Below are 9651 nucleotides of genomic sequence, written 5' to 3' on the forward strand. Positions count from 1 at the left end.
GTTATCTCTCATCTAGCCTTCCATACTCCAAAACTTTGTTCAATGACATTTCTCAAATGACATTTCTCAATGATGAATGATGGTAGTTAAATATCTTTTTAGGTCCTCTAGAAGCACGACTAGCAACCGTTTTTCCACGACAAAAATCTGGTATATGATAACGAATGTTGGTTCCTTTATATGGAGCAAGATAACCTCTAGTATTTGGATATCCACCAACTTGCCTCTTATTAATTATGCGGCAATAAGTTGTTAAATTGTTACAGTAATAAGTTGGCTCTTATTAATTATCCACCATTTGCCTATTGTTAATTATGCGTCTCAGTAAGTTGTTAAATCCACCATTCTTTAATTTGTTACCATAATAAGTTGTTTCAATAATTATTAATCCACCACCATTTGAGAACAAATGAGTAACTTACGTCCTCACACAAATAAACAAAAAAACCATCTTCAAATAAGTTTATATAATCTAATAAGCATAAGCTTAAAAAGCTGAACCAAACATTAAGTTAAACTTATTTTGTAAAAAAGGACTAAAAAAAACTATAAGTTTTGTTAAAAAAGTTAGGCCAAACACCCCCGCAATACAATCCGGGTATGTTCCCTTTACCACCTAACCATTGAGTGTTTTTAGTGCGAGAGTGTTACTTGGTACTTGGTACTAGGAATGAGATCGGTATCACGGTACCGGTACCGATCGGTCCCGATCTCAAAAATCGCAAACTTTTATACCGACTGATACCGGTACCGAATTTGCCCATGTATGCTTGTTAATTGGTAGAGATGTGTGGCTTATATAGGCACAGGCAGCGTGTAAAACAAATCTATCGGTAGCACCAAAGATAAAGATGGAGGCAATGTTGACTACAACTACCACCACCACTCTACTCTCCTTCTCAAAAACCCTACCCACCTCCACCGCAATCCACCGGAGTCAGTTACCACTCCGACGAATCACAATCACCAACGCCGTCTTTCAGACATCATACTCATACTCATACTCATACTCTCACCGGAGGAGTTCTGTTGCTGCGTTTTGTTCCTCAGTTGACGAGGCTTCACCTTCACCTTCACCTTCAGATGTCATACTTCTTGATGTTCGAGTAAGTCATTATTATTATTATTATTATTATTTACTTTGGCTGTTGGAAACTCATCTTCGATAGCAGCTGCTTTTTTTTTAACTGTTGATGCATCAAATTGCTTAAAAAAGCTGAAAAAAACATTCGAGTTGCTTGATGAAGATATGGTGAAGGTATCGTCGTTCAAGTGGTGACCGACAATTCTAGTGCATATAAAGCTGCTGGAGCGTTGTTAATGGAGAAGACAAAAACTTGCATTGTGGTTTTAATGGAATAAATCACACTAGGCTAGGCCAAAAACTTCTTTCATCCATGAATATTGTTTTTACCTCTTTTCCATCAGCTTTCTTAGCCCAAGCACATGTTCTCCTCTCCATTCGATTAAAACAAACATTTGTTGTAAAGCTTCTTTCGGTATGTAAATGCTTTGTGTAGTCAAAAATGCCGAGGCGAATCTTGTGGCAAGCGGTCGAAGAATATCTTTCTTTGGAGTCTTTCGACCTAATCTCAACACCCATCGATGGCTATAGACGGAATTGCTCAAAGTTTTTGCTTGCTTCAAACAAAGCATTTTTATGTTAAGCGTCGAATCCCCCATTTTTTCAAACATCAAATTGATGCAATGAGCGGCGTATGATTGTTGGTGACCACCTGAACGACAATATTTTCCCTGATCTCTTCAAAAACTTCATCAAGAAACTCAAATACTTTTTCAACATATTTTTACCAATTTGATGCATCAACAGTTGTAAAAAAACAATAACATATTGATTGTTGACTAAAAAGTTGATCAGACTTCGGTTCTCATGTCCGTCTGACCAACCATCCGATAACAATGAAACCCTAATTGTCTTCAATGGTTTTATGTCATCCACCATTGTGTTGGTTGTGTTAGCTTCTTCTTTAAGGATCCAAGTCCTTAATTCGTGCATCGTAGGGGCTTCAATCCTCATCCAAGGTTGTTTCCAACCGAACATAGCTTACTAGTAAATGAAGGACTAGTTATTACATTATACATGATTCCATTACATAAAAGAATCTCTCAATATCCATACCAACTTTCGGTGCACTTTAGCACTCGCCGGTGTCATTTTTTGCTCGGTAGGGATCCTTCTTCAATGTCATTCGCCATAAACCAGTCCATTGGTCCTCAAATGCCCCTAGAGCTAGCACATAGATCGACACTTCCGCCACTTTTGTAATACGGGCCACTTTTCATATTCAACTCAAAGTTGCATTGAGCAGCAAATTTAGTGTTCTGAAATTGATTCAAGCCTTTAAGTAGTGTTGTAATATCCTGATTTTTAAAACCACAAATTAAAAGTTTGTACGAGTTATTAATACGTTATTTATGAGATTTAATATAGTTATTCTAATATACACTTACTTTTTTTAATGCTTAAGTTGTTTGAAATAAAAAATGAAGGGTTAAATAAAAATTAAACTAAAAAGGGGTGACCTTGTTATTTGATTTTGTAGCAAAATAAAGTGAGAGGGTCATTAATGTAAATATGTGAAACTTGATTTGATATGATCATCGTCCCCTGTCCATCATCATTTTCCGGCGTAACTCAGGCCACGTCCTCGTTTTCTGCGAGCTTTTACACGCAATTAAGAACCGAAACCGACCAACTGATTGTATCGTTTGACTCGTATCATAAACTGAGAATTATGTGGTCTTTATTACGCGTTTATAGCCTGTAAAACATTCCGATTCGAGCTCAAATCTTCGACCGAAATCAACAGAGTTCCCAAATATATGAAACACAACAATCTTATAAATTAAAACGAGTTTTCTCATTTTCAAGGCACACCTAACTCGCAAAATCCCAATTCACATAAGATTGCATGCAAAGGCGGGTTTCGAGTGAGGGAAATGAAGGTTTTTCGAGTTAGGTGTGCCTTGAATACGAGAGAATTTGTATTAATTTATAAGATTGCTAATGCATTTCATATATTTGGGAACTCCGTTGATTTCGGTCGAAGATTCGAACTCAGATAGGAAGGTTTGACATGACATGCACCGCACAATTCTCAATTTTATGATACGAGTCAATCGGTGCATTCAATCGGTCGTTGTCGGTTCTTAATGTTGGAATAATCAAATAATTGAATAAATGAAAGCAATAATGAAAATTAAACGAGTGACGTGTGTAATCACACCAGCTTAAAAGTGATTTGAGCACTACCGGGGTACAAAAATAGATGTTGCTAATCGCTCTCCAAGGTTAACATAGAGATGAATTAAAGTATTCTTGTGCACTCAAGAAGAAATCAACGATGAAGAGGAATGGAACGTATGATCAAGAGAGTTTTTTTATCATAATCCCTATTGATTGATATGAACTCGAAATCGCTTTTAAATTGTTGGAACAATCTGTCAAACAACTGAATAAACGAAAGCAATAATGAAATTAAACATGTGTCGAGTGTAATAACACTGCCTTAAAAGCGATTTGAGCACTACTGGGGTACAAATAGATCTTGCTAATTGCTCTCCAAGGTTAACATAAAGATGAATTGGAATCTAAGCAGTTAATGTGGAAAAATATCGGATATCGGTCGAGGACCGATATTTGAGATATCGGTTATCTCGGTGAGACATTGGTAGGATATCGGTAATTTTAATATCATGCAAAATTTATATATATGGCACTTTTAACACTAACAATTCAGTATATTCTCCTCCTATTAACAAATTAACCTTTTGCAACGCTAACAATTGTAGCAAGTAGAAACTGATTAATACTCGAAACGCCAACATTAAACACTAAAAGTTGAAAATTAAGACTTAAAATGCTGATATCGGGAATATCGGCGATATATTGGTGAAATATCGGTCAATATCGGTCAATATCGCCGATATTATTGGTGCCGATATTTCACATGAGAACCGATAACCGAGATACCATCGATATACCATCGAGATACCACCGAGATTGACTGCATAGATTGGAATATTCTTGTGTACTCAAGAAGAAATCAATGATGAAGATGAATGGAACGTATGATCAGAATTTTGGATCTGTTGGACTGTCTTCTGTTGGGGATTGTAAGTATTTAAAAGACCTTTAAAAGTTTTCTTTAAAAATCTAAAACTTGTATTTTATTAAAAAGTAATCGAACAGTTATTGAAACAAAATAGGGTTAACCCTAAAAACATGTATCGCATCCAAAACTCTCTGATCATACGATCCATTTATCTTCATTGTTGATTTCTTCTTGAGTACAGAAGAATACTTTAATTCATCTTTGTGTTAACCTTGAAGAGCGATTGGCAACATCTATTTATACCCTGGTAGTGCTCAAATTGCTTTTAAGGCAGTATGATTACACACGACACATGTTGAATTTTTAGTATTGCTTTTGTTTGTTAAATTGTTTGACAGATTATTCAAACACTTAATTGTGTGATAAAAACTCATTGGAAAACTAGGAGGTGGCCAGATTATGGCGAAAAATCATGATGTATGGGGGCGATTGATATATTAAACCAAGTTTCACATATTTACACTAATGACACTCTCACTTTATTTTTCTATAGAATTAAACAGAAACAAAGTCACCCGTTTTATTTTATTTTTTATTTAACCCTTCACTTTTATTTCAAACAACTTAGCATTTCCATAATCCTTTAAACACTGAAAAAAAAACAAGTTTATACCATACTAAAATCTCATAAATTTCATATTAAGAACTCATATAAACTTTTAACTTAGTGTTTCGAAAATCTGGATATTACAATTGTACTATTTCATTTTTCACTTCAGTGGGCACATTAGGACAAGCATAGTTGTCAATAGTGCTTGCTATAGCGAATAGCGCAGTGTATAGGAGAGCTCCCACTAAATGGGTTGTAGCGATCTGATGGCGCTAAAATAGCGTTTATTTATTTATTTTTGAGTTTTGTACTAGGCGAGTTGAACGAACCTGGGAATTAAGTTATTAGGTTGCATGTAGAAAGCAGCCTGCTTCCAAAATCGAGTTTAGCTCTTCAAAATCTGAATTTATGTTTTCAGTTCTTCTAAAAATGCAGATTGATCTTTCTCAACATCGTTTATGAAGAGCCTGATTAGTAGTTATCTTTTCATTTAGTTCTAACTGCCTTCCTATATTAGGCTGTTCACTATGGAGGGGCTTTAAAGCCCCTCCACGTCATCGCCACGTAGGAAAGTAACAACCAAAGCGCTTCTCCATAACGTCCCGCTGTGGTTTAAAGCCCCTTTACCGCCCGATTATACACACACACAATATATGTATGTGTGTATGAGAAAGTGAGAGAGTGAAAAGTAGAGGGCCCACAAAAACACCCCCATAGCCCTGGTCTTCGTGAGCCCCTCCCCATCTAAACGCCCCTACAATAGCACCCCTCGGCGGTGTTCACTTCCAAAACCGCCTCTTCAACCCCCCCCCCCCCCCGCGCGCCTTAGTGGGCCATTTTGTTTTTAATCAAATCGTTTATGAAGAGACAGTTTTTTATTAGTTTTTTCTTTGCGTATATGATATTGTTTTTTAGACAAAAACCAAGTTTATGATTGCTAATTTGGTAGGATTTATTGATTATAAGTGCTATTTTGGTGGTATTTATTGCTACTTTTTTTTTTCTAATACCTTATCGCTAAACATCAAAACTATTTCATCGCTATCGCTACGTAGCGTATAGGTAGCTTGCCTCCATTCGCTATTGACGACTATGGAATGACATCTCTATGTGTGCAAACAAGATGTTCCATCATTCCTCTAATGATTTTACTACAAAACTTACATTTTATATATTTGTAGCCCTAACTTCCACCCTGTTCCAGTACTTCATGTATACTTCCAACAGGATCCTTCTTTGCATTTTAACTAGATATCCCAAAAAAACTGCAAACAAAAAGGCCATCGCTTTAAGGATAATAAAAGGATGCAGCAGAATAACCTTTAAAGTTGAGAAATTAGGTCAAATTTAACGCTCAATAGCATGCCAAAAATGAGAAAATAGGTCAAATTTAGGAGTTACCTTGGAACATGGAAGTGGCCAGCAGCAAGCTTGAAGAAGAACCAGGTGCGAGGCCGTGAGTGTGTGGGAGAAGAAGAATGAGAAATTATGTCAAATTTTTTGCCGCCTAATTCTGCCACCACTATCAATTTTGTTTTTCTGCCTAATTCTGCCACCTGTATCAGATTTCCCGCCTCCGGACTCTTACCTTCTCAGCCCTTAGAGGCTTGCATACACACTGAACCCTTGTGGCGCCGCCTCATAAACGTTTTCTTACAGCCTCGCCTCGAGGTTCACGCCTTAACCCTGCGACCATCCAAAACCCATCGAGGTTCATGTGCAGGTGCAGGTGCAGGTCATGCAGGCGGCGTGTGGGTGTCACGAGGTTCATGTGCAATTGTGGTCATGTAGAACGACAAAATTTCTGTTTGATTCATGTGCAGGTGTGTAAGTTCAGATGGAGATGGTGATCTAAATGAAAAAGGCAGTGGTAACAGATGAACATTAGGGTTTTAATTTAAGGGGCAATTTTGTCATTTGAGTTGTTTCGTGTTCCAATTCCATTCATAAATCCAACCACCAAACAGGTTACTAATTTTTAATAGCATTCCATTAAATTCCGATCAGGATTCCAATTCCGTTTAAAAACATTCTGCGAACCAAACGGACCCTAAATGTTCTTATTAGAATTGATATGGGAATGTCTACAAGTGAAATACAGAAGATAGTGGTTAGTGAATGATAGACAAGAAGATGAAAGATATCATTAGTCATTTCACATTAATCATCAACTCCATGGATGATCAATACATGGGGTATTACAATCTCAAGAATCCATGAAGTAGATTAAATCTTACACACCCCAAATGATGGAGGCTACTACCTATTTACTGTACAAGGCTCAAAAACCCAAAATGAAAATAACAATAGAAACAAACAAATGATACAAACAACTAATGGAAATATAATATGCAGTAGTTTCATCCCATCAGTTGTAGTAAGGTCTTAGAGTTTTCAGCTTTTCATGGTGTTGATATCAGTATTATATATCGGTAAAAATTGATACTGCTGCTTCCACTCAGCAAATTCGTCGATATCTAAATTACAAATGGTTTTCAGTTTATTAAATCTTTGATGCGTTTTGGTGAAAACTTGAAACCCTAACCCATTGAGTGTAGATGAACTTGTTGGATTGTCGGGTTTAATATTGAATAAAACTATGCCCAACTTGTAAATGGGTTGGTGTTGGTAGTTTTTCAATGTTCTTGGGTTGATATTCAGCGTTTTTCGTACACAGGGCGCTGTGCTAGGATATAAAAAACTAAATGTAAAATGGGTCAATTCAAATGCCCCATAGTCATTTTTGCCCAATTTTCAACTCAAACCAAATCCATCAAGAAAAGGTAAAAAGGAATAGCCGATTTTGTGTTTAAAACAATCGAAGTTGAAAAATTTTAACATGCCGCTTCTTTCTTCCAGACTTTGATGATTCACGAATTTTACGCTCATGTTGGTTTATCGATTGTTGCACGATGTCTGTCATAACACTTCTTCAATCGTCAATTTTGTGTTCAAAACAATTAACGATATGTTTTTACCTTTCCCTTTTTGATGATCAGTTATTAATTCTTTGATGATGAACGATTTTGATCAGTTCTTAAGTAGTCAATTACGTAGGTTTGATCATTACGCAAAATCGTTCATCAATAAAGAATGATAAACTGATCATCAAAGAAGGAAAAAGTCAAAACTTAGTTGTTGATTGTTGAAGAATCCAAAATTGACCATTTAAGAAACGATGAGTGACATCTTGCAACAATCAATGAGCAGAGATGAACCCCGAATGAGCGCATAATTCATGAATCATCAAGCCTCCAACAAAGAGGCACCAGGTTAAAGATTTTTAACTTCAGTTGTTCTAAATACAAAATTGATGATGTTCTGTTTGACATTTTCTTATTGAATTTGGTTGTGAGTTGAGAATTGGGCCAAACAAAGCCGATCGGGTTTATGTTTACGTTCTGAGTCTTCTGACCCATTTTACATGTAATTTGTTTATGGCCCAACACAGCATCTTGTGTACAAAAATATTGCAGCAATACATAACAAATCTTATATTTCATTTATATATTGGTATATCACGAAACTCATCTCTAATGTTGTTTCAGGGGATGATGTGTGGAGGATGTGCATCAAGTGTAAAAAGAATATTGGAGAATCAAGTACATAGTTATAAACTTAAATTATTTGTCGCTATATATTAATAACTTAACATAAACTTGGTCACTAAAGATACCGATATTGTACACATGGACAGTCACAAGTGTCATCTGCAAGTGTGGATCATACAACAGAATCAGCAATTGTGTGGCCTGTATCTGAAGTTAAGGCTACACCCAACTGGCAGAAAGTAATTGGACAAGAGATTGCAAAGAATCTCACAAATTGTGGGTTCGACTCAAACGTTAAAGGTAACAATTTCTTTCTTTCAATGTTGTTTTAAAATATAAAACATGTATATTTAGTATTGAAGGTTCATGGATGATTGACAGGTGAGGCTGCTACATGATGAAGTGAAAATTTTGATTTGTTCACAAGTGTTGGTCTACATTTGTAATTTAAATATAGGCGTGTAACAACTGCTGTGAACTCTGATTCCAATTAAGTTTGCAGTTTTTGTTTTCATTTTCTGGTTTGCAAATACTCAAATCTTTTTTATTTATCTAATTACTTAAGCTCTGTTTGATATGTTCATAATATTTTATGTTATTAGTTTAGTCTCTTTCAACACTTTATAGAAAGGAGAAACCTTATTCTTTAAAAAATGATTATCATAGTATAATTGTGTGTTTGGTTTTAGGAGTAGGTACTTGTTTATGTGATCAAATGGTCATAATTTCAAGTCTTGTTGTGGGCAAATGGTGTAAATTTAGGAGTACGTTTGGATGGTGTAAATTTAGGAGTACGTTTGGGTGTGTGTGAGTTTGTTGTTAAAATCAACATTTAGTTTGGGGGTGTGTGAAACATCAACATTTAGCGAGGTCCGTTGCAAAAAGTTTTAAAGAAAATAAAAAAATCTAGTAGATTAAAAGGTATTAATTCAAATAAAATTATAAATAATATATAAATTAATTTAACTTAACAAACCACTAACAAATAAACTTTAAACTTAATCGTATTTATGATTAATTTAATTTAAAAACCCTAAATTATAAAGGTTCAATTGTAATATTCCAGGATTGTATGCCGAACTTCAGGTGGTCCGTGTAGTCTAAATGGTTGTCCCGACGGCATATATACAAATGGGCGATCGACGGCATCTATATAAACGATATGACGGTTTTGTGTAGTCTAAATGGGCGGTGCGCCCAAAAATATTTAGGACCGCCTCACCTTCCATATGACATCTCTTGGCCTTAGATAATGCATCAAAATGCATTGTTCATCGGTGGAAACTTAGTACTCACGTCATCACATCTGTTGATAATCTTTCGAATTGGATGATCATGGTGATGTGCTCTAAACTCATTTGTTACTAGAAATAAACAAGAGTTATCCCTCTCTTTCTTTTGTAATTTTGTTCTA

General features: G+C 35.7%; 1 long non-coding RNA gene across 1 annotated transcript; it reads left to right on the plus strand.

Moving 5' to 3' along the window:
• Positions 1-1012: 1012 nt before the first annotated feature.
• On the plus strand, positions 1013-8728 carry LOC143616041 (uncharacterized). The gene is made up of 4 exons (XR_013150591.1): positions 1013-1106; positions 8235-8288; positions 8384-8537; positions 8619-8728. It is a non-coding gene; the product is annotated as an uncharacterized LOC143616041 (long non-coding RNA).
• The last annotated feature ends 923 nt before the right edge of the window (positions 8729-9651 follow it).

The sequence above is a fragment of the Bidens hawaiensis genome, unplaced genomic scaffold (genome assembly GCF_021521415.1).
Source record: "Bidens hawaiensis isolate Kalapana, Puna unplaced genomic scaffold, B.hawaiensis_p1.1 tig00045393_1, whole genome shotgun sequence".
Taxonomy (NCBI): domain Eukaryota; kingdom Viridiplantae; phylum Streptophyta; class Magnoliopsida; order Asterales; family Asteraceae; genus Bidens; species Bidens hawaiensis.